The sequence below is a fragment of the Hylobates moloch genome, unplaced genomic scaffold (genome assembly GCF_009828535.3).
Source record: "Hylobates moloch isolate HMO894 unplaced genomic scaffold, HMol_V3 SCAFFOLD_9, whole genome shotgun sequence".
Classification (NCBI taxonomy): domain Eukaryota; kingdom Metazoa; phylum Chordata; class Mammalia; order Primates; family Hylobatidae; genus Hylobates; species Hylobates moloch.
This window is the reverse complement of record NW_026652284.1, coordinates 110,270,770-110,296,073: the sequence shown is the minus strand read 5'-3', so window position 1 is coordinate 110,296,073 and position 25,304 is coordinate 110,270,770. Positions and strand designations below refer to the sequence as shown.

The following is a 25,304-nucleotide window of genomic DNA, read 5'->3' as shown; positions in this document are numbered from 1 at the left end:
AGTGCAAAGGCAAGATCTCGGCTAACTGCAACCTTCACCTCCTGGGTTCAAGAGATTCTCCTGCCTCAGCCTCCTGAGTAGTTGGGATTACAGGCGCCTGCCACCACGCCCAGCTAATTTTTGTATTTTTAGTAGAGATGGGGTTTTACCATGTTGGCCTGGCTGGTCTCGAACTCCTGACCTCGTGATCCACCTGCTTCGGCCTCCCAAAGTGCTGGGATTACAGGTGTGAGCCACTGCACCTGGTCCAGTATTTTATTAGTATCACTTCTCAGTGGACTGCTTCTTTGCTAGACTGTAAGCTCCCTAGGCCAGCGTCATGTCTATAGTGCTTTCCATAGAGAAAATTAGGACCAGTGGATGAAAATTGTTGTGCATCAGATTTTTGCTTACTATAAAAGAGGTTCCTCACAATCAAAGGCTGATGATTGCAGTAATGAGCTCCCTGTAGTTGGAGATACTGGAGCTGAACTAGATATTCATGTGTTGAAGATACTATGAAAGATTTCTGCTTTTGGTGGGAGATAGGGTTAGAGGTGTGTGGTTACTCAGAGCTCACATCTAAGGGACTGTGCTCATGTATGAACTCTTCCTCTGGTTCACATTGAGGACAGTGGTCCATCTGGACCCAGGTTACCTGAGGTTGGATGTCAGTATGTCAGACAAGTGGACCAAGCTTCTTGGATTATGAGGACTTTTCTATCAGCATCAACATTTGCAAAACATCATCTCCAGCCGGGTGCGGTGGCTCACGCCTGTAATCCTAGCACTTTGGGAGGCTCAGGCAGGTGGATTGCCTGAGCTCAGGAGTTCAAGAGCAGCCTGGGCAACATGGTGAAACCTCGTCTCTACTGAAATACAAAAAATTAGCCGAGCATGGCGGTGTGCGCCTGTAATCCCAGCTACTTGGGAGGCTGAGACAGGAGAATCACTTGAACCTGGGAGGTGGAGGTTGCAGTGAGCCGATACTGCACCACTGCGCTCCAGCCTGGGTGACAGCGAGACTCCGTCACCAGAAAAAAAAAAAAAAAGAAATCACCCCCTTCGGTTTCATTGAAATTGACCAGAATTATAATAGCTACAATATAGAACCCCTGAATCCTCCTGAAGTATGATAATTAAGGTAAAAGTCTGAGGCCTAGGAATGTTGCCCTTAGTGTGTGCCTTGAAAAAGCCACTTAATCTCTCCATGACTCAACACGTTTCTAAGTAATATGCCCACCATGTTACATACCATTTGGTTTCTACAAAACTCAAGAGGAAGACAAAAAGGCTAAGGTAAGGGCTGCCCTTCTGTGTTTTGTGGCAAGGAGTGATTTCTTGGCCCCATACAGTAAGGCGCAGATAGTTACTGGAACCTTAGCTCTTTGACTAGAGCTTCGTTCATAATCAGGATTTCATGGATAGGCTCCCTGGTTGCATGAAACTCCTGAAATTTTATGCAAACGTGTGTGCATGTCTGTATTTTCCTGGGGGGAAAAGTCCATACTTTTAAGGGATTTTCAGTTGGGCCTGTGACCCCAAAATGTTCATAATCATTTACCTCCATCTTAGTGATCTGCTCAGCTGTCAAACTGAAAACAACCCTGGGAGAGACAACATTGTCATCTTTTCCCCTTTAATGTTAATGAAAAAAAATCAGCTTTATAACAGGATTAGGAGAAGCTAGCTAGATGGGATGTTCTGTTTTTGTCTGTAAAGGGGAAGGGATCATTTATGTTCAAAGAGTGAAAGGGGAATTAGGGAAGTAATTAAGAGGCTGTGCCCTCTGTCACATCCAAGTTTCTGCCCACTAGATATTTCTGCCCAGAGTGGACCCCAGAACAGGGGTCTGATTTATCTGAGAGTGTTGTAAGTGGAGTTTAATTGTTGTTCTCAGAATGATCATTTTTCACCTCCCAAGGGCGTCTCCGCGATACCATCGCAGGCGGTAACGGTACAGTCTCCTGGCGCTGGGCGCCTGCCAGGAACACGTGCCGCGCCAGGAATCGCGGGCGAGGCTCAGTACCTGACCCGAGGGGGAGAGGCGCGCCCGCAGCCTAGCGGTTCCAGGCTTGGGGGGAATATGGCAACTTCCCAGGGCTCGGCATTGAGTCTCGAGGTCCAGTTCCTGCCATTTCCAAGCCCGCTGACAAGAGGCAGGTCACCGCCACCTCTGAACCTCCGTTTCCCATCTGTACATCTGGAAGGCTAGAAGACCCCAACCCACTCCGAAGCTATCTCGGCGCGAAGGTACTGCCCCTTTAAGGAGGCTGGGGGGTGCAAGGGGGTGGCCACGCCTCCTTCCTCAGCACGCCGCGCCCGCCGACCACCTGTCTCCGGCTTCGCCCCGCCCCTTCGGGAGGGGCGGGGATGAGGGGCGGAGAAGATAGGCTAAGGATTTACCTTGCGGGGCGGGCGTGCGGCGCATGCGCACGGCCGGACAGGTCCGCGGCGCCCTCACTTCCTGGCATTCCCTCCTCCCCCTCCTCGTCGTTACCCTGTACATCCGGGTCACTTGCCCTCCCCGCTCGGAGCTGCCGCCGCTGCCGCCTGGCTTGTCGCGGCTCCGCCACAGGGGCAGGTGTTGAGGGGCTCCCGGTCCGGCTGCCGCCGCTCCCCCGCTCCGGACCCGGGGCTCCCCCTAGCGCCGCTGAGGAGCCGCCTCTGCGGCTCGAGGAGGGCGCAGGAGCGGGACTGAGAGTGCCTGGAGGCTCGAGCGGAGGGTGAGTGATTGGTTTTTGCCATTTTCTCCTCTGCCTTCACACTCCTAGCTTTCCTGCTCCGCGACCCCATTTTGGCGAAGAGGCGGGTGCGGCGGGGCCCGCGCTGGCGCGGGGCTTCCTCCTTCCCAGGCGCGCTGGGCCCGCCCCCGGCCCCGCGGCGCCCCGGGGCCGCTTCCTCTCCGGCCCCGCGGCCCCGGCCTGTCCCCGGCGCTCATTCATTCGGGTTTTCCTTTCTTCCGCCCCCTTCCTTCCACTGGCACCTCCACGCGCGCTCTCGCCGCCCCCTCCCACCCCAGATCCTGCGCCCGCCAGTGACTCCTGGCTCCCCGGCTCGTCCCTTCCCGCGTCGGCGTTGTCCCCCACCCCCCAATCCTGGCTCCCACCACTCCTTCCTCTTCGCGGCCGCTTTTCCTCCTTCTCATCCCCTGTTCCCGTCCCCAGCTCCACACCCCCTTCTCCCCCGGGCTTCGCCACGCCTCGCCTCGACACCCAGCCCTCCTGGTCCCTGGTGTTGAAGTTGGTGTCTTTATCGTGCCGCATCACTTCGCCTTCCACCTGCGCGGCCAGACCTTCCAACTTAGATACTGCGTTGTCCTTTTAGTTAATGCTCAGCGTTTAAAGTCCAGATTCTCAGTCTTAGGGTGTGGTCTTAGTGTATTTCCAAACACACAATTTCTACTATAATTACCCAAATCTATAACTGTCAAACTCTACAATTGCTGTGTGTGTGTGTGTGTGTGTTTGTGTGTGTGTGTGTTTGTGTTTTAACCTCATGGCTATTCTGGGTCATACTGAGTACCTTTTTTCTTTTTTTCATGGAAGACTTCTATGATGGATTAATTTCCTCTGAGTGTAAAATTTGGCAGAAAATTATTATTCTTTCTACTCCTCTGGATTCCTCCTCACTTGGTCCCTTGACTGATTTGCAACATTACCCGTTAATACATTGCTGTAGAAATGTTTGTTGGTGAGACTTTCTTGTCTCATCTGTCAGCAACATTGTTTGAGTACCCCCTATGTGCGGAATACTGATGAAATGCCTGAATCCTTGGAGTACCACAAAGTGCCATTCTGGATAAGACAAAGGTTTTTGGAATTTGCTTACACGTTTTTTTCCTACTTCCGTGTAAGTGTATTGAGTTTGCCACCTTTTTACTGCTTAATCTCTATGTGAAAAATGTGTGTCAATCGATTTTGTGTGTTTTAAGTCTTACGGTGTGGGAGATCGGCATTCCAGAGGAGTGTTTTATATAGCTAAAAGAATTTCAGTCACTCGGGTGTTTGGTGACTTACTATCGCAAATCATTTTAGACTAATATACCTCAAGAAAAACACTGATTCTTTTAATTCTTTAATTGTATTTAGTAATAGAAACAGAAGCTTTGTGTCTAGAACTGCTTGATAACTGGGGCTTATTTGGTAGCCTGTTTGTAAAGTGTTGCAGTTAACTGAAACTCCCTAATCAGCATTCATAAAATGAAATGACAGCACTTTTTTTTTATGTGACTTTCATATCCATAATAACGAACTCGAAGAGAGGCTCTTAGTCCTAAAGTACACCTACCTGCATATCATTATGATGATGCTATTGCTGTCAGTATTTATGGCAGCATTTTCTAACAGCTTCGTTTTTGGGGAGCTTGGTGTTAAAAAGGTACTTGGCTGTTTGTCCCTGCTTAGGTTTTGGATAACCACTTCAGCAGTAAGATTTCTTAACTCATGAGAGAGAGAGAGAGAGAGAATGTGTATTTGCAGAACAGTTTTGCTAGATAATAATCTTTAAGAATTCTTTAAAACTTTAATAGTGATGTAGCTGTTCGTGAGGAAACTCCTGCTTTGTAAAATGTTCTAGGATATATAGTATGAATTCTAGATTATATAATTGGATGGAGGCTAGATTTTTGTCTCCCAAGAAAGTGGTTGGTTGATCAGAGGGAGGCGTGGTTAGTAAGTTAATTCTAGTTGCCCCAGAAAAAGTATAATTTCAGATGTTGAGTAAAACTAAGTGAATGCAGTTTATTTTTGATAGATTTTTGATTGACATTTAAATTAATCAAACTTAAAATTCATTTCTCTGAACTCTCCAGGAATAAACGGGTTTTAAAAATTTACAGGTTAAATTAGTGTCGCTCTTGAGATTATTTGACTCATATTTGAAATGGTCATTTACCTTTACATAGTAAATAACAATTGATGGAGAAGTATACAGGGGTGCTTATTTTACTCCTAGTCTCCATGGGGGAAGATATTGGATTGTCACTTATTTGAGGTTACTTGACTCTTACTAAGTATTAATGCATTCAACTGTGAGAACTTACAATTTTCTCTTACATTGTTTAAGGAAAGCAAGACTATAATAGTTGGAAATAGCTTAGTGGCATACCTTCTATTTTTGGTCTCTTCTTTTCTGTAACTATACCAGAGTTTAGCACAGTGCCTGCCTGATGCATAGTGGATACTCAATAATTATGTTTTGAACAATTGAGTTAATGGCAAGGTCAAAGAATCTTAGACTGTAAAGCATTTTGTAATTATGTGGCAAAAAATTTTGAAAAAGATGTTGATTGCTCTGAGCTGTAGTTTTTTCAGGTATCTTGTATATTTTTAAGACTGCTGGCCGGGCGCAGTGGCTCACGCCTGTAATCCCAACACTTTGGGAGGCCGAGACGGGTGGATCACGAGGTCAGGAGATCGAGACCATCCTGGCTAACACGCTGAAACCCTGTCTCTACCAAAAATACAAAAAAAATTAGCTGGGCGTGGTGGCGGGTGCCTGTAGTCCCAGCTACTCGGGAGGCCAAGGCAGGAGAATGGCGTGAACCCGGGAGGCGGAGCTTGCGGTGAACCGAGATCTCGCCACTGCACTCCAGCCTGAGCGACAGAGCAAGACTCTGTCTCAAAAAAAAGAAAAAAAAAAAAAAAAGACTGCTATATTGGGTTATTTAATTTGCTTTGAGATCTTTGGGTGAGGAAGTATAGACATGATTTTATATTATACTTTAGTTCATAGGATGGATTTGTTTGCTTAGAATGGGCACTTGATATATGTATCTTGTCAGCATTCATGAACAACAGTGAATTCAAATAATTTCTTGTGCATTTAGAGTTTCTAAAATTATACATAAATGTTCTTGGATGTGTGAACTCATTCTATATTATGATCAGTTCACTAAATCCTGGCTCTTAATTATGCTGTAGTGTTGAACACCTACGGTATGCAAGATTCCTTATAACCATTAGGTTAGTTTTATAACAACTCTGTAATGTGTAGGTTAACTTCTGTTTAATTCCCAATTAACATTAGGAAAGTAAGGCTCAGAGAGCTTAGGTTAGAGGTATGCCATTAGTCATAATTAAATATTTCCAATTAGGTATACTTGTTCAAGTATACTCCCAAGTGGGAAATGTGGAAGACTGGCATTTGAACCCATCACGTTTGCTTAAATTCTATTTCAACGTACTAATTTGAGGTCTTATATTTTATATTAAGTATTTGTAAAACATACTTAAAACAGCAAATCTCAAAACTTTTTCAGCTGCCAAGGAGAATGGATAATGTTCACTTGTTCTGTACTCTCCTGTAAGCATATACAGGATTGACAGCTAGCTATAGCTTCACCCCTTTCCCACTTATGCAAGTAATTAGAATGCAAATGAGTCACATTTGTAAACTTTTTAAACAAAGAAATCATTCTTAGAATTTTGATTATTTAAATATAAACATTTCTTGCAACACACCTTCACATCTGGATAATGGTACCGTGGGTCAGAATGACTACTTTCAAAGATATTGTGTGATTTTGTTTAAGTAGAAGACTTAATGCAGAGGTATATTTTTGTAGCTATTTAATTCATTTTGAAAAGATTGATCATCAACATTAAGGTACTATTGTATGTGACACTGTGAAGCCTGAGTCCTGTACAGTTATTTTCTGCTAATGGAGTAATCTCTTCGTGGTATATTTTAGTTGATGCATTATGTATGATATATATTAAATTCTAGATTGATACAGACCCTTTCTACTGTGTCTAGAGCAGGGGTCCCCAACCCCTGGGCCATGGCCTGTTGGGAACCGGACTGCACAACAGGAGGTGAGCGGCATTACTCCCTGAGGTCTGCCTCCTGTTAGATCAGCAGAGACAGCATTAGATTCTCATAGTAGCATGAACCTTGCTGTGAATTGTGCATTAGAGGCATCCAGGTTTTGTGTTCCATGTGAGAATCTAACGCCTGGTGATCTGAGGTGGAACAATTTCATCCTGAAACCATTCCCCCTGTCGCCCTGTCCGTGGAAAAATTGTCTTCCACGAAACCATTTCCTGGTCCCAAAAAGGTTGGGGACCATTGATCTAGAATATTTATTCCTTCCATTGGCATGTCCTTAGATAATCCAGATTAACCTGAATACTACTTTAGGTCAAGCATTTTCAGAAAACACTTGCAAAGAAAGAAATTATGACATAGTCCTGGATGTCATAATGTGACATAATATGTCATACTGTTCCCGGACCAAACTGAGGATCACTCTGCTGTTTCTCATGGCCCAGTAACGAGATGCAGGTGAACTGGAGAGGAAGAGAGTTTTTATTTTCTGCAACCTAGTTATAGGGAGAAGGCCTGGAAATTATTGCCAGACCAACTCAAAATTACAAAGTTTTCCAGAGCTTATATGCCTTCTAAGCTATATGTCTATGTGTAAGTTTGCATTCATCTAAATACATAAGTGATTAACTTCTTTTAATCTATAACTAAGGTCTAAATCTTGAAGAGCCTCCTCTGGACCCTCAGTAAATTTACTTAATCTAAACGGGTCCAGTTGCTGGGAGTGATTACCCTTATGTTGTCCCCTGCGAAATCATGAAGGTTTGGGGAATTCCTTCGGACCCCCAGTAAACTTGTTAGTGGAGGCCCAGGGAGTTTCTTCAGACCCACAGTAAAACTTGTTTAATCCTAAATGGGTTCTCTTAAGAATTCCTTCATTATTTTGTCATGCTTTAAGGCCCAGGAAAGGCCTAGGCAAAACTCATGATGGGCTTTTGTTAATCCCAGGCTTTGTTTAAGGGCACTGGCTTTTAATATTTAACTTAACCACTCAGTCAGTACTGAAACAGTTGTTGTGGAGGCCTGCATTAGTGAGACCTGGCCTGCTGTAATATGACATAATATAATATATATTATGACCTATCATGATATGACATATCATAATGTGATATTATATTTTAAGGATTAATTTATGCCATTTCTCTTAGGATAGTAGAGAATCAAATGCACTAGTTTAAATGAAATCTGAAATCTGTGACTTGAGGTACACTTTTATAGTTTGTTGACTTGACCTTTTGCCAAATCTTCTAATCAGTAAAAATCCTCTAATTGAGAGATTCTTCTCATTGTAACATTCTAGTATGTATGGACAAAAACATTGAATTTAATTTGACAAATTTGCTTTATATGATAATATGAAGATCCTCAGATTATTAAATGGGAATAATGTCCCTCTTACATGCCTCACTAAACTGTTGTGAAATTTTTATGTTAATTTCAATTCAGCATAATAAGGAAGGCAGCATCTAATTTTACTAATGTATTTCTAAGTCAAATGATTATTAAAAATAATTTTGTTTTTGATCACCTGGCACAATATGTGGTATATAGATTGCCATTAACTACCCAAGTAGTTATCGAGCACATAAGTGGGGTTATATTACAGTGAATAAATCATTTGTGATTCTTCCTTACAGTAGAATAGAAGATACAGAAAGAGTGTGAATTCAGTGATATGTGTTACATGGGTACCTAATCTTTTTTTTTTTTTTGAGATGGAGCCTCACTCTGTCGCTGGGCTGGAGTGCAGTGGCACGATCTCGGCTCATTGCAACCTCCGACTCCCTGGTTCAAGAGATTCTCCTGCCTCAGCCTCCCCAGTAGCTGGGATTACAGGCACATGCCACCACGCCTGGCTAATTTTTATATTTTTAGTAGAGATGGGGTTTCACCATGTTGGCCAGGCTGGTCTCGGATCTTCGGACCTCGTGATCTGCCCTCCTCGGCCTTGGGTACCTAATCTTAACTAGTAAAGATAAAAGTCCCTATTGTAATGTCATCTAAACTCTGACCTGAAGAGTAGACCAGTCAGTCAAGAGGGAGAGTTTACATGGGGGTAGGAAGAGAGAGAGAGCTAAAAAGCCTGAAGATAAGAGAAGTCGTGTTAGAAACTGATACTGGTTGTAGTATGACAGCAATGGAGGCTGTAAAGGAAGAGAGAAGTAAACCATCTGCATGAGTCATGTTAACAAGCCCCATTCAGTTCCAGCTGCAGGCAATGGGGAAACCATTATAGGATCTTAACAGGGGAGAGTAAAATACTCAAGTTGTCTTTTGGAAAGATTGTCCTGACTGCTTTTGGAGAATGTATTAAAGGTGAAGTGAGATTGGATACAGGGAGACAAGTTAAAAGGCTGTTGCTAAAGTCCAGGAAAGAATATTGATGATGTCAAATCTATAAGATGTGATGATTTACTGGATGCGGGCTTCATTGAGCCAGTAGCTTTGCCTCCAGTGGTAGAGTAGGGGATAAAGTTTTCCCCAAAGGGCTAGGTGCCAGCCCTTTTTCATGTAAAGTTGAGATCCTTTTTGGGGCTAAGGCTAAGCCAGGTGTGTTTCACATAAGCATTTTCCATTGATTTACCGCATTGTTAGTATTGAATGTAAGCTGACCCACCTCGAAATAGGAACATCAGACTTGTGAGGCCTCCATGAGTTAGGCATTCAATTTCCACTGGAATCCAGAAGCAAGCTAATGGCTGCTTTTCAGAAGGCGTAAACTTGATTGCTGTGTCAGGGAGGCAAAGCGTTCAAAACCCCAAGGGGCACCTGTAGGTGGAGGCTGCCTCCTTTTGCCAAATCCTCTAATCAGTGAAATCATGAGACTTATGGCTCAAAGTGATCCTTAGGATTGTGGGGCCCCAAAGGTACTAGTGCACTTTTCTACATACAGCCCTTTCTGATTGGAAAACCTCTCTCTTAAGTGAGTCTTTTAAGTACAAGCACATAACACATCAGGTTCTTCTTCTTTTTTTTTTTGGTGACAGAATATCACTCTGTCACCCCGGCCGGAGTGCAATGACGCAATCTTGGCTCACTGCAACCTCCACCTCCTGGGTTCAAGTGATTCTCCTTCCTCAGCCTCCTGAGTAGCTGGGACGACAGGCGCATGCCACCATGCCCAGCTAATTTTATATTTTCACTAGAGACAGGGTTTCATCATGTTGGTCAGGTCTCGAACTTCTGACCTCAAGTGATCCACCCCCCTCGGCCTCCCAAAATGCTGGGATTACAGGTGCGAGCCACTGCACCCGGCTCATCAGTTCTTACTATACATTATGATGTAGAGGCAACAATAAGCACATTGAATTGGTCCAAAACATCCCACCCATAAGTCACATTTATTTTCCTAACCACTGTAAACCCTGCCCAGACCCTATTAGCTTAATCTGGGTGTCTGCCTGACAGGACTAGATAGAATGGTTACCTCGGTGCCTATTTCCAAGAGAACCATAAAATTTTGAGTCTCTCCCTGAACTTCTCTGGGCAAACCTCCTGGTATGTCTGGCCTTCAGTCCATCTTGGGGATCAGGGAGACCTCAGCCCCATTCCTAACCGTTTTTCTCATTAAAGCAGAAGAGTTTGGGGGTGGGAGCAGAGAGGGATCAGGGAGTGTGGAGGGGGAGAGAGCAACTCGGTGCTGGTAATCAAGGCTTTATATTCACTTTGGGTCATTCTCTCGCAGTTTAATGTTTCTGGTCTACTTGAAGCTCTGTAGTTGGCAGCGAGGTCATGATTACTTAGGCCATTTCTTTTAGTTTAGGGGATTCCTTGGCTCAGCAGTCAACAGCCACAGCCTTTCACATGGGACCATGGTGCTTGTTGCCCTTATTGTTATGATACTCCCCTCCTTCCACCAGCCCAGAGGATAGTGAACAACTACCAACCCACCATTTGGGTGGCTAATTTCAGCCTCACTTCTCACTGCTCAGTTTCTAAAGTTTAATTCCACCCTGTTCATTAATAGGTAAACAGGTGGGGGAGTCTTTATTCCCACCTTTTTCCCATCCACTACTAGGATCACTCTCAGATTCCAGGGTAACTTCCCTTGTCCCAGAACTCAGTCTGCAGGGCCTTTATCCTTTCTCTTAGAGAGTTATGGCTATGTCAGCATCCCATCCTCTTTCCCCAGAACTGTCAAGAACCATGATGGTCTGAGATTTTATCCTCCTTGCAAGCTAATAAGTTATCCCACCACATTTTCATGGAATCTGGTAGAAGACATGAAACTCCTGTGTTAAAGATCAAGGGCAGAGTATTATTTTCTATAATAGTAGTAGCCAGAGTATCAGCATTTGTGCTGGTTTTCTGAGACTCAGTCTACAGGATGACATGAAGAGGACCAGGTAGTACTTGTACACACAGTGGGCTATCTTGTTGGAGAGAAGCCCTGAGTTAAGGGAACCCAGATCTTTTCTAATGAGCAATAAGCATGCCTGCCCTTTGCTCTGGAGGGATACATTGTATTTATTATACTGAACAGACAGTAAGCATGCTTGTCCTTTGCTCCAGAAGGAGATACTATCTTTATTTCTCAAGGCTCTTCACTCTACAAACATTCTTGAAAAGATACTCTCTAGAGCAAAGGGCAGCTGGTACCTCTGCCTGTACTGTATGCAAAAGAGATACCTATGAAGCAGCCTACCCAACATGGGGAAACCCTGTCTCTACTGAAAATGCAAAAAATTACCTGGGCGAGGTGGCGAGCGCCTGTAATCCCAGCTACTCAGGAGGCTGAGGCAGGAGAACCTGGGAGGTGGAGGTTGCAGTGAGCCGAGATAGCGCCACTGCACTCCAGCCTGGGCAACAAGAGTGAAACTCCATCTCAAAAAAAAAAAAAAAAAAAGATACTTATGAAGAATTATTTCCTAACATATATAAATTATACGTCATTAAATCTGACATTTAAAGAAGTGCCAGGCATACTGACTCACGCCTGCAATCCCAGCACTTTGGGAGGCTGAGGTGGACAAATCACTTGAGGCCAGGAGTTTGCCACCAGCCTGGTTGACATGGTGAAACCTTGTCTCTACTTAAAATACAAAGATTAGCTGGGTGTGGTGGTGCACGCCTGTAATCCCAGCTACTTGGGAGGCTGAGGCACAAGAATCACTGGAATCTGGGAGGTGGAGGTTGCAGTGAGCCGAGATCATGCCACTGCATTCCAGCCTGGGTGACAGAGGGAGACTCTGTCTCAAAAAAAAAAGTTCCTGGCATGTGATAAGAACACGACACATATTATTATTATTGGTGCTGTCCATTTTTTAATCTGTTTTTGAGGGCAAAGTTATATGTAATGACCTTGGTGGAAATTTGAGATTAATTTTCTCAAAGATGAGTTGGTCACTTTAATAACATTTACTCAAAAAATAATGACTGACATGTTCATACGTCTTTCAATTTGAAAGAGATCACAGGGTTTTAAGAATTTCAAGGACATTGAATTTAAGTGAAATATGAGAAAACCATCTTGGGATGCAAGGTGTGAGATTAGTTTGCTTTCTTTATATCAAACCACAGTTCTCTACTTTAAATTCTGGCAAATTCCAACAAACTAAATGATGTTAATTAAGCACATTTTCAGGGATGCTTCTTTCCCTTTATACTATAGATTTAGGTAAATCAGAGGCTGGCATATAGTTAGTGAAGGGAATGTTCAAATTCACAATTTTTCTTTTTTCTTTTTTTTTTTTTTAGGGGAGTAGGGCTCCATTTTATTTATTAGCATCTTATAAATTATCCTCCCTTCCAGTGATTTTCTGTAAACAAGTCTTGTAAAAATGTTATTTTGAAAGCTAACTTGCTGAAGATTATTTGTTATATTTGAATTTATTTTGATTTAAATGTTAAATACTAAATGTGTCCTGGTATTTAGTAAATATATTTATCGAGTTTTTTTCAAAAGTATGGAGAAGTCAACTTCATTTATTCCATTCATTTGGGTTAAAGCATACATGAATTTAGAGACTTGGAAACTTAAAACAATCTTCTTGCTATGGAGCTAGGTCTCAGTTGCCAGTGGGTAAAAGCAGGTGGATCCCTAAAATGAGGGATGAAGCATTTTGGAAAGTCTTTTTGATAATTGGAACTGCCTGTATTAAAATGTGAATATAGTTAAGCTAAAGCTTTGTCTCTTTATTTATAGAACAGTATGTTGAAGCAGTAGTCAAAATATGTAGCCTGGTTGGCAACCTTTTGAAATGGGTGTGCCAAAGTTCCATTATGGTATGTGCGATGGTGACAACTGGTCGGTGTTCAGTCTTTGGTATGTGGCACTGACCTCTTAGTAGTTTATTAACATATTAAATGTGTGTCTTTTAAGAACTTAAGTTTTAGCAGATTTTCATTATTCATGCCTTATAAGCAACTTTTAAAAACAGTGTTTTATTAAAATTAAAGTTTTTAAACCATTTTCAGTATGCCTAGTTTGGGTAGGAAGGTAGCCTATGGATTTAAATAATTTAAAAAATATATATATAAGCACTTCACAATTCTTCCTAGTTGAGGTCTGCAAGTGGAACTTTTTGTGAAATTCTTTTACTGCTGCTTGTCTCTCAGATCCCTTCTAGGATCTTATTAGGGTCTCATAAGTAAGAGATAAATCAACAGTTCTATTTGTTTGTTTGTTTTTTGAGACAGAGTCTCGCTCTGTCACTCAGGCTGGAGTGCAGTGGCACGATCTCGGCTCACTGCAAGCTCCGCCTCCCGGGTTCAAGTGATTCTCCTGCCTGAGCCTCCTGAGTAGCTGGGATTACAGGCACGCGCCACCATGTCCGGCGAATTTTTGTATTTTTAGTAGAGATGGGGTTTCACCATGTTGGTCAGGCTGGTGTCGAACTCCTGACCTCGTGATCCACCTGCCTTAGCCTCCCAAAGTGCTGGGATTGCACACATGAGCCACTGCACCTCGCCAGTTTTGTTTTTAAAAGCATAACTGGTTAACTGTATTACAGAAACTGTCCTAGGTCATAAAGTAGGGCTAAACAGGTACCAGTACCCTAAGACAATTTATTCCAGGTAGTTTTAACCACTGTATCCAGGTTACGTTGCACATAAAGTCTTGTAGCAAATTCCTGTACCTAATCATGACCCTTAGAAGTATTCCACTAAAAGGTAGAAAGTGAAAATCACTTATATAATGGGGATAAGTGGTGTGTGTGCCATTTTGGTATGCTATTTTAATTTATGTTTTCATTTAAAATGTTTTGTTTTCTTACTGGTTTTTGGCTTTGGCATCTAGAAAAACCTAATCATTCCTTCAGTAAACATAATTATGTACTAACTTTTTTTCACCATCTTTTTAAAAACAGTTTTATTGAGGTATACTTTATACACCATAAAATTCATCCATTTCAAATGCACAATTCAGTGATTATTAGTAAATTTATTCAGCTTTGCAACCATTACCATAGTCTAGGGTATTGTCTGTTAACCCAGTAAGATCCTTTGAAATCGTATTCATCTTCCATACTACGCCCTGCCCCAGGCATCCACTTTCCTGTCTTCTAGCTCTTACACACTGCCCTTGCCTTCCTCTCCCTCTCCCTCTCCCTCTCCCTCTCCCTCTCCCTCTCCCTCCCCCTCCCCCTCCCCCTCTCCCTCTCTCTCCCCGTCTCTCACTCTGTCCCTCTCACACTCTCTCCCTCACTCTCTCACTCTCTCACTTTTGCTTGATTATTCTTTCCTGGACATTTCTTATGAATGGAACATACAGTATCTTTTATGTCTGGCTTCTTTCATTTAATTTGTGGTTCATGCATGTTGAGTGTATCGGTAATTTGTTCCTTTCTATTGCTGAGTAGTAGTCCATTCTGTGGATATGCCACATTTTGTTTATTCATTACCAGTTGATGGGCGTTTGGATGGTTCACAGTTTTTGGCTGTTATAAATAATGCTGCTATGAACATTTGTATGCAGATACGTGTGGACATATGTTTTCTTTTGCGTAGATGCCTAGGAATAGAATTATTGGGTCATATGGAAAACTTATATAATTTTTAAAGAAACTGCCAAAACCAGACTGTCGGTGCTATTTTATGTCCTACCAGTAGTGTATGAGGATTTCCGTTTCTCTGAATCTTCCCAACACTTGTCATTATCTTTTTGATTATAATTATTCTACTGGGTGGGAAGTAGTATACATTGTGGTTTGAGTTTCTCTAATCACTAATGATGTTGAGCATCTTTTCAAGCCATTTTCTTCTTTTTTTTCTTTTTTAAGAAAGGATTTTACTTTGTCACTCAGGCTGGACTATAGTGGCATAATCACACCTCACTGCAGCCTAGAACTCCTGGGCTCAAGCGATCCTCCTGCTTCAGCCTCCCAAAGTGCTGGGACTACAGGCGTGCGGCACCAAGCCATTTTTTCCATCTGTTTTGGTGAAATGTCTGTCAGGTCTTTTTGCCCATTTTTAATTGGGTTGTCTTCTTACAGAGTTGTAAGAGTTCTTTATATATTTTGTATCCAGGTCCTTTGTCAGATACATTATGTGCAAATATTTTCTCTCAATCTGTGACTTGTCCTTTTATTTTCTTAATGGTGTCTTTTTTTTTTTTTCTTAAGAGATGGGGTTCAGAGTCGAGGTCTTGCTGAGTTGCCCAGGCTAGACTCAGACTCAGGGCTCAAGTAATCTTCCTGCCTCTGCCTCCTTAATAATTGATGCTACAGACGTGCACCACCACACTTGGCTGTTAACGGTGTCTTTTGAGGTGTAAGGGTTTTCACTTGGTAAACTCTAGTTTATCTTTTTTTTTCTGTTGAGAATGGTGCAGTGTGTGTCATATCTAAGAAATCTTTGCCTAACGAAGGATTATGAGATTTACTCTTGTGTTTTCTTCTAAAAGTTTTCTAGTTTTGGTCCTTACATTTAGGTTTAGGATCCATTTTTGTTAACTTTATGGTGTAAGTTACTAAGTTCAACTTTTTGCATGTGGATATCCAGTAGTCTCCGAACCATTTTTGAAAAAAAACTATCCTTTCCTCTACTGAATTGCCTTGATATCTTTGTTGGTAATCAGTTGACTACAAATGTTTGTGTTTCTCTATAGACTTTTATGTCTGTTTCATTGATCTATCATCCTGCTAGTACCACATGGCTTGATTACTGTAGCTTTCATACTGTATTTTAATAATGAAAATTCTTGTAAACATACATACTCATATTTATAAAAAAATTGAAACAATATAGAGTAGTAAAAGAAAAAAGCAAAAATCACCATCTAGGTAGTCTCTGTTTTGGTGATCATCTTTCCAGCCATCTTTATGCATATATATATATATGTTAGATGACTACACACACATACTCTCCACATTTATTCATAGAGACATATCAGTATTTGCCTACGCTCATTGTTCTTGTGTACTTTTTGAGTGAATACATTTATTGTCAGCTTTAAGAGAGAACTGATTATTTTTCTTTCTGCAGGGGCTTTTGTAATTTTGTGCATTTTTACTGACTTAAACTTCTCAGCAGACCGAAGCCTCTTTGAGCTAAGAACTATGAGTGCATTTTTCTTGGTAGCATGTTTAAATGGAATTTACTTCTCACTTCATCTGGTAAAAGATGACTTTAAAACTTTTTTTTTTTTTTTTTGGAGACAGAGTCTCGCTGTCGCCCAGGCTGGAGTGCAGTGGCGCAATCTTGGCTCACTGCAACCTCTGCCTCCCGGGTTCAAGCAACTCTCCTGCCTCAGCCTTCCAAGTAGCTGGGATTACAGGCACGCAGCACCATACTTGGCTATGGTTTTTTTTTTTTTTTTGTATTTTTAGTAGAGACGGTTTTACCATGTTGGCTAGCCTGGTCTCAAACTCCTGATCTCAAGTGATCTGCCCACCTCGGCCTCCCAAAGTGCTGGGATTACAGGCATGAGCCACTGCACTTGACTCTAAGACAATTTTTTAAATGTGTGCTCTATGAATGGAACACATTATGTGTAGAACTTGTAACAAAATTAATTCCCAAATCCAGTTTAAGACATTTAAAGTTTTTATAAATCTGCTCTTGAGTATTAGATTAACTTTTTGGCAGTTGGTGATAATGAGTGTGGAGCCAGTAGATATATGTGTAGTGATACAGAATATTATTTGCAATCATATGAGAACTGATCCCCACTGCAAGCTTAGTTTTATCATGCTGATAAAGGAATAGCCACCTTTGTTCTTTTGCATTTCAGAATTTGGTCCCAGTTCCTGTTGAAAATATCTCAGGATCCAGCTTCATTGAGGGGTTACAACGTTGAATTAGCAAATTCTGAAAAGTTTCTCTCCTGCTAGTGTAGGTCGCATCCCATTATTAGGAACTCCTCTAACACCTGCGTTTTTCTTGTAGTATGATTTTATATGGTGCATACATGGTTCAAAATCATATTTAGAGATGTAACAGCTCTAGGAGACTGTAGATTACACTTTTTAAAAGATTGAAGTTTAATCTCTGGTAGGGAGCCATTAAAGGGTTTGGACTTCAGAGTGGCACAGTGAGACAAATTTTAGAAAGAGCAACACACTAGTTCAGTGGAAATTTGGTGCTTGAAAAAGGTAATGTGCTTAAATTAGGTGGTAAACTGGATTGCTTAATGAAATTATATAAATGAAGTGTTATTGTACAAGGTTTTAAAAAATTTAAACTTACATTTTTAAGTGGCATAAAGAGACAGTGTTAACAGTGGCTGAGTGGTAAGGTTGTGGATTTTTATTTTCTTCCTGCTTTTCATGGAAAATTTAGAAAATACAAAATATGAAATAAGGTGCTAAAATGGGTGGAACTCTTGTATTCTGTGTTTGACCCTAAGTCAACAGATGCATATTTCTAAAGTGAGTTTTAAGGACACCATGTGGGTGTTCAAAAGAGAGCCAGAAAATGGATCTTGTGACTTCTAATACCTATCCATCTGTTGTTGTAAAAGGTTTCATTCAGAAAGTTGGAAATTGGAAAAGAGTTTTTGACACGTTGTTAGAAATTGGAAAAGTTTTTTAACCCAGTTGGTATTCTAGGAGTCTTTCCTAACCTGTTTCCTCCGTCTTTGTGGGAGGGATGGGAAGTACTCCCCCTCCATTAGAGATAGAAGGGCTTTATAGTGACCACTTGGGGAGCTTAATATGTAACTCCTGCAATTTGGGGGACACAGTGGATTGATGTCTGTCTAACTCATACCTGGAAATTTTCAAGGGTGAAAGAGAGACTATCTGCTTTGGCAACACAGCAAAAGAAAGCAAGGTTGCTGTGTAGATGGACTGCCAGTGCTCCCAAAGTTTTTTAGACTAAGAGATCTGTGTTTCCCATAGATCACATGAGGGCCACCTGAGAGAAGTGAGACCACATAAGGGAAGACCCAAAAGAGTAGGGTATAAGGGGGACAGGATGGAGGCTGGATTCCCAGAGGAGATGCATTACAGGAATTGGAGTGAGAGCTCCCAACTTTCAGGGAACCCCTGAAAGCATTCCTGAACAGAATCAGCTTTAAACTTTATTATCATTATTATTATTATATATTTTTTAAGACGGAGTCTCGCTCTGTCACCCAGGCTGGACTGCAGTGGCATGACCTTGACTCACTGCAGCCTCCCTGGTTCAAGCAATCTCGTGCCTCAGCCTCCTGAGTAGCTGGGACTACAGGTGCACACCACCATGCCCGGCTAATTTGTGTATTTTTAGTAGAGGAGGGGTTTCACCATGTTGGCCAGGCTGGTCTAGAACTCCTGATCTCAGGTGATCCATCTTCCTCGGCCTCCCAAAGTGCTGGGATTACAGCTGTGAGCCACTGTGCCCGGCCTAAACAATTTTTGAGTCGTGAAGGTGTCTAAGCTCTCTGATAGCACATAATTGCCCCACCCAGGGTTAGCAAGGTGGAAAGGAGTGAAGTAAAAGCGTAGTGCTCTTGTACTGTGTAGGGCTGAGCTGGGAAAGCAGAGAAGCTAACTTTAAATGAGAAAAATTTGACGATTATACTAAAGATCTTTCAGTCACTGCAGCCTCGACTTGCCAGGCCTGAGCGATTCTCCCACGTCAGCCTCGTAAGTAACTGGGACTATAGGCACGTACCACCACATCTGGCTAATTTTTTTTTTTTTAATTTTTTTTGTAGAGACAGGTTCTCCCTGTGTTGCCCAGGCTGGTCTCCAGCTCCTAGGATTAAGTGATCCTCTGTCTCAGCCTCCCAGATTGTTGGGATTACAGGTGGGAGCCACTATGCCCAGCTGGATCTTTCAGTTTTAAAAGTCAGATTGTTTTTATAACTTGGGAGTGACCAAAGTCATTATCATTAGCCTAAGTGAAAGTTCAGGGGCATTAACTATGGCTACAGAGTAACTTTAAAGGCTAGTCGTGGACAAAAAATTGCTTTTTATAGTTACATCCCACAGGTTCAGCTTGTTCAGTATAATGGTTACAATTGTTTTTCTAATAAAAAAATTAATGAGAATGAATTTTTAGAAGAATGTGCTCATGGAGGCATTTTGTTGTGAATAAAGTGGCATCAACTTTGGGATAGGCAGATCTGTTCTGGAAACAGATCGACCCCTTATTGTCAGTGACCTCGTATTAGCACTGATGTGAGGTAAGTAACACCCTCCTCCCTTTTTTTTTTGAGGCAGGTCTCACTCTGTCACTTGGGCTGCAGTGTGGTGGCATGATCATAGGTCACTGCAGTCTTGACTTGGTCTCAAGCAGTCCTCCCATCTCAGCCTCATGAGTAGCTGGGACAGCAGACATGTACAACCACACCTGGCTAATTTTTTTTTTTTTTTGGTAGAGATAGAATCTCACTTATTGCCCAGGCTGGTCTCAAATTTCTAGGCTCAGGCAGTCCTCCTGCCTCGGCCTTGCAAAGTGTTGGGGATACAGGCATGAGCTACTGCAGCTGGCCTAAACCAGTTTTTGAAATTCATTTTCCTCATTTACTTTTTGTAAAAAGGTAACATCACCGGTTTTGCAGTGTTTTACAAAAAAAATTATCGTCTATAGCAGAATGCATGGTACATACTAGATATTCATATATATTCGTACTTTTTTCCTCCTTAAAGCAGATACTCCCTATGAAGTGTTTTTACTCTTTTTCATGTTTTACTTCTTCAAAATGTATTCCTTAAAAATACTAAATGGAGGTAGGGAGTTTAGTACATAAATGGTGTACTATCCAGGATGTAAGAAATGTTTAATCTTTAGTATAGCCAAAAATTATACTTTTGATTTGAAATGTGAAAAGTTTTCAGAAAGAATGAAAAGTAGTTTTACTGACATGTGTGAGGGAAATGTATGAAGTAAGAGACTAAAGGTAGACTTGGCCGGGTGCAGTGGCTCACACCTCAGCACTTTGGGAGGCTTAGGTGGGTGGATCACCTGAGGCCAGGAGTTTGAAACCAGCCAGGCCGACATAGTGAAACTCCATCTCTACTAAAAATACAAAAATTAGCTGGGCGTGGTGGCGGGCACCTGTAATCCCAGCTACTCGGGAGGCTGAGGCACGAGAATCGCTTGAACCTGGGAGGCAGAGGTTGCAGTGAGCCAAGATCATACCATTGCACTCCAGCCTGGGTGACAAGAGCGAAACTCTGTCTCAAACATACATACATACATAAATGTAGACTTAAGTGGAGATGTTTTTCTTTTTCTTTTTCTTTTTTTTTTGAGATAGAGTTTCGCTCTTGTTGCCCAGGCTGGAGTGCAATGGTGCGATGTTGGCTCACCGCAACCTCTGCCTCCCAGGTTCAAGCGATTCTTCTGCCTCAGCCTCCCAAGTAGCTGGGACCACAGGCATGTGCCACCATGCCTGGCTAATTTTGTATTTTTTTTTTTTTTTTTAGTAGAGACGGGGTTTCCCCTGCTGGTTAGCCTGGTCTAACCAGAATTGATGGAGAGAGTGGGAATCCAGGTTCACAAAATGAGCAATAACCAGAGGCAGATGAGCAGCAAGAAAATACTGCCCAGATTATGTTACCATAACAGTGTGGTTAGTGCACTGTGGCCACCGGTCTCTTACTGTTGCCGCTGTGAACCATTTCAAATGTCCTTGGTCTTTGGATACAAAGTCCTGGGGTGTAGATAAAGTATTTGTGATCTGACCTCTTCCCTGAACTCCATACTTCTGTATCCATCGTTGCCTTCTCAACATCTTCAGATTGGTGGCTCATAAGCCTCTCAAATTTAACATGTCCAAAACTGAACTCCTCTTCTTTTTTTAATCTTCACACCTGCTACCTTTCATCCAGGCAAGCTGTCTGATAGAAAATATTTCATAATCAAGATTTGTCTGCTTTGTTTCTTGGTAAATAGAATCAGTTTATATATACCTGACAAGTTTATTACATAGGGTAATGTTGAATACATCCCATTGCATTACATCATCAGGCATATAATGTCTGTCACATTTTTGGTGATACTAAATTTTATCCCTCAATTCAGATGGTGTCAACCAGCCTGGGCAACACCCTGAAACCTTGTCTCTACAAAAAAAAAATACAAAAATTAGTCGAGTGTGGTGGTGTGATCCTGGGAGATTAAGGCTGCTGTGAACTGTGATTGTGCCGCTGCACTCCAGTCTAGGCGAGAGAGTGAGACCTTGTAAAAGGTCTCGGTTTGGTGATACTTTTAAACCACGTGAATATCTGGTTGCCCAAAACTTTTCACTGAGTAGCCTAACATAGGAGAGGACAGACACTCAAATAATGGCTGTTAATGTATATCTGAATAATAGCTATTAGTTATTATCAAGAAGTTAGGGAAGAAGAAAACCTTCCTGTTTTAGTTTCAGTTTTTAATAGTGTAGAGGAAAGTTAAGTAAATTATTATGAATCTCAAATTCTGAAAAGAAGCATTAACAGTCATTCTCCAATATGGACTGCAAAGGTGACAAATGATGGCTACATACAATTTAACTTTTTTTTTAATAGATAAGACTCATGTCTGAGTAAAAGGTACATTAGGAAGGAGGCTGAAAGAAATCGCTAAAATAAATATTGATGATCTGTTCACTTCGGTGGTCAGTACTTTCTCATACATCATTTAGCATAGATCAACATTTTTCTCCATTTTTGTGGTTTTAGTACTTACAATTTTTTTCCTATTCTTGCACTTTAATATTTTTTCTGTTAATTCAAGGAAGCAACATCTACTTCCCAAATGACTAAACATTTGTCTCTTGTTAAAAGAAATCTATCTCTGTAGATAAAATAAATTCCTAGATACTGCAAATAGTAAACTAAACAGTAAAATCTGGAATATGTAAGTGCTCCTACATTTGGTGGAAATCAAATGAAAGGGGAAGGGGAATTTCTAAAATGTACAGGTTTTTGTAAGGTGTTAAATTAGTGAATGAGTAGGGTAGCAGAAGGTAAAACATCCAGGATGTTATGAGTTAATGGTTTCAGAATTTATTTTAAAATCAAATTTTGTTTATCTTTTCCAGTCTGAAATACCTACGTAAAAATTACTGATGATACGGAAGTCTGTCACATAGCAGTTGAAGTACAGTTATGGCACTCATTCTGTTTGTGGGTGACTATCTGTTAAAAATCATTTAAACTAAGATGTTTAAGTCCAGGAAATAAAGAAATAGCCAAAATCTGAAAATACTGAATGTTTTCTACTTAATTATCTCTATGAAACTTCTAAATGTTAGGAAAAATAAAGTTCTTCTACTGAAGAATTATGAGCTCTTTTGAGAAATGAACGTGTCTGATATGATATATTTATAGTTGTGTGTATTGATGTCTTGTCTGTTGAACCCATTAGATTCCACTTGGCTACTAATGAGCACTTGGGAGAAAAGCTCATAAGACATGTAAGGTAGTTTTTAAAAGAGAAGATAGACAAGAAAGAACCACTTCATAGGACATTTAACAGGCTGGACTTACGTGTTTTAAAGATAAAGGTTTACTACATAAATATATACTCTGACCATGAAAGAGTAATTTTTAGAATAGTACATTTTTTTTTCAAGTGTTTTCCCCTGATTTGGTTTGTAAGTTCAGACTTGATAGTCCAAATTTTGGAATTATAAAAGCTATCCAATAAGTAGAAATAACAGAAGGGCAAACAGATTAAGGTTCAAACATGGATAGCAAATGGGATAGAAATTATTGAAGAAATCAGTGCAGTTTTGTGTTTATTAGGAATGAAAAATCTTACCTGGTGTTCTTCTGAATTCTTGGAGTTGTCTCAGTCTCAGTTTAATAAAGTCTTTTTCTTAAGGATTTTAGTATTATTTTATTATGTTACCCCATTGTTAACAATCATAGGTAGTAATTAAAATGCTTTGTATAGGAGAAGATAAGATTTTCCTTTTCCAGTTTAGTGTATATGCTAACATAAATCCTAAAATTAAGTTATTTGACTTAATTTGAAGCGTATAAAAATGTCTTTGGAAGTTGTTAGTAGTACTGGTGTTTTTTTAAGTATGTAAGGCACCCAGACATTTCACTTCTCTAGCTTTCTCTGACATTCTTCTCTAGACATAATGAAATTACTCCCTCATCTGTTTTTCCATAGCAGTTTAACCACAGAACTCTAGCACAGCATTTTATTTAATTGTACTGTATTGTAGTAATTTGTTTACATGTCATCTCATAGACTGTGAGCTTTATGAGGACAGGTCTTGTTTTTACACAGCATTTTGTACTTTGCCATACATAGAATGTCTGGCCTATTGGGAGTCTGTAACTGATCTTTGTTAAGTTTTGAGGACGTTTTTAACACTATGTGACAAAGTATTTTTCATAGTTTTAAAATCTGTTGTTTTATTGCTACCAAGACATGCAGTAATATATATTACCACATATCAGATATATAGTATCACTCCCAAGTGGTTATCTATGCCTATTGGTGCAACGGAGTTTTATCAGTCCAGAAAAACTATATCTATCTGTAGGCTGGGGGGGCACAGTGGCTCACACCCACAATCCCAGCGCTTTCGAACGCCGAGGCCAAGCACTTGAGGCCAGGAGTTTGAGACAAGCCTGGCCAACATGACAAAAACCCATCTCTTAAAAAAATAGGTCGGGCGCAGTGACTCACGCCTGTAATCCCAGCACTTTGGGAGGCCGAGGCGGGCGGATCACGAGGTCAGGAGATCGAGATCATCCTGGCTAACACGGTGAAACCCCGTCTCTACTAAAAATACAAAAAATTAGCTGGGCGAGGTGGCGGGCACCTGTAGTCCCAGCTACTCGGGAGGCTGAGGCAGGAGAATGGCGCGATCCCGGGAGGCAGAGCTTGCAGTGAGCCGAGATCGCGCCACTGCACTCCAGCCTGGGTGACAGAGCGAGACTCCGTCTCAAAAAAAAAAATAAATAAATAAAAATAAATAAATAAGTAAATTAAATTAAATAATTTAAAAACTGTATCTGTAAAACCGTGGTGGACACAATTACATATTTTTCTAAATTTTACCAGTTTTCTGCTAACGATACATTGACCTCTCCTTATCTCTCTTTTCCCCAAACAAATCATTTTAGCAGAATGACAACCTTTTGGAACCTTAACTTTAGACGAGTTGTATTTATTCTAATGTACTTATATCATTTATGATGTTCGCTTATTCACTCATTCAGCATCTATACTTTGGAGACTGTGATGTTTCAGGCATTGTGCTTAGTGCAGAGCGGAGTGTAGTAACAACAGCCTGTGATAGCCACTTTGAGTCATGGGAAAGGGTCCAGCGTTTTGATGAGTGATATGATGTGCTGTGAGGCCTACTGAGAAGATTTTTAACTCACACGTGGAATATACCTTTATCTCACACTGTCCTGTTCTCTAAATTTCTGTTATAATTGTAGTCTGTGACAATACTTTGGTGTTGACAGAATTATTATGAATTTGTTACTTAAAATATATGCAAGTATTATTTCCACAGGAAGTCATTAACTGCTTTCAGGATAAAGATTGTTGTTTTCTTTTTTCAACCCTTAGAAAATGTAAAAAGCATTCTTAGTGTGCAGGTAGAACAAAAAGCCATGGGATTAGGCATGGTCTGTGGGTGGTTTGCAGACCCCTGCTTTAGATGGACAAAGCAATATTATCATATCTGGGGTTGGTCACTTTTCTATGTAAAGTTTCTTAATCTGGGATGGGGCAATCCTGGCTATATATTAGAAACATTGTGTGGCTTATTATTCACTTGGTGAATAAGAATCTGCTGTGGTAGCTCTGTGGCATGCATAGTTAAAAACAGGGTGGTGGTGTTCCATGGATGATTGTGGTGGGCAGCCATTATTGATAGTATGTACTGGCCAGTGGTCACTGGTAACACGTGAAAATGAAGTAATACGAGGTAGGGTGGATTTTCTTTTTCCAGTTTTTTTGTTACTAAATCACTGCAGTAGTAGGGTGGATTTTCTAATAAAACTAGAACTGAAGTATTTAAAGAAATAATTAAATTTCTTAAAAAGCTGCTTTAACAATACATAAAAAAGACTTTTTTTCTTTTTTGAGATGTTGTCTTGCTCTGTCACCCAGTCTGGAGTGCGGTGGTGCGATCTCGGCTCACTGCAACCTCCGCCTCCCAG

General features: G+C 41.1%; 1 protein-coding gene across 11 annotated transcripts in view; it reads left to right on the top strand.

Moving 5' to 3' along the window:
* CYRIB (CYFIP related Rac1 interactor B) overlaps positions 1 to 25,304 on the top strand; it is a 175,407-nt gene that overhangs the window by 74,132 nt on the left and 75,971 nt on the right. For 3 of the 11 annotated variants that reach the window (XM_032760422.2, XM_032760420.2, XM_058444616.1), the window contains exon 1: positions 2,531 to 2,705. The exons of 4 other annotated variants lie outside the window; for them this stretch is intronic. The gene's annotated coding sequence lies outside the window, so the exon portion shown is untranslated. Of the gene's footprint in view, positions 1 to 2,528; positions 2,706 to 7,299; positions 7,402 to 22,277; positions 22,297 to 25,304 lie in introns of those variants that run through there. 4 more of the 11 variants (XM_058444619.1, XM_032760428.2, XM_058444614.1 and 1 more) reach the window with 4 other exon arrangements.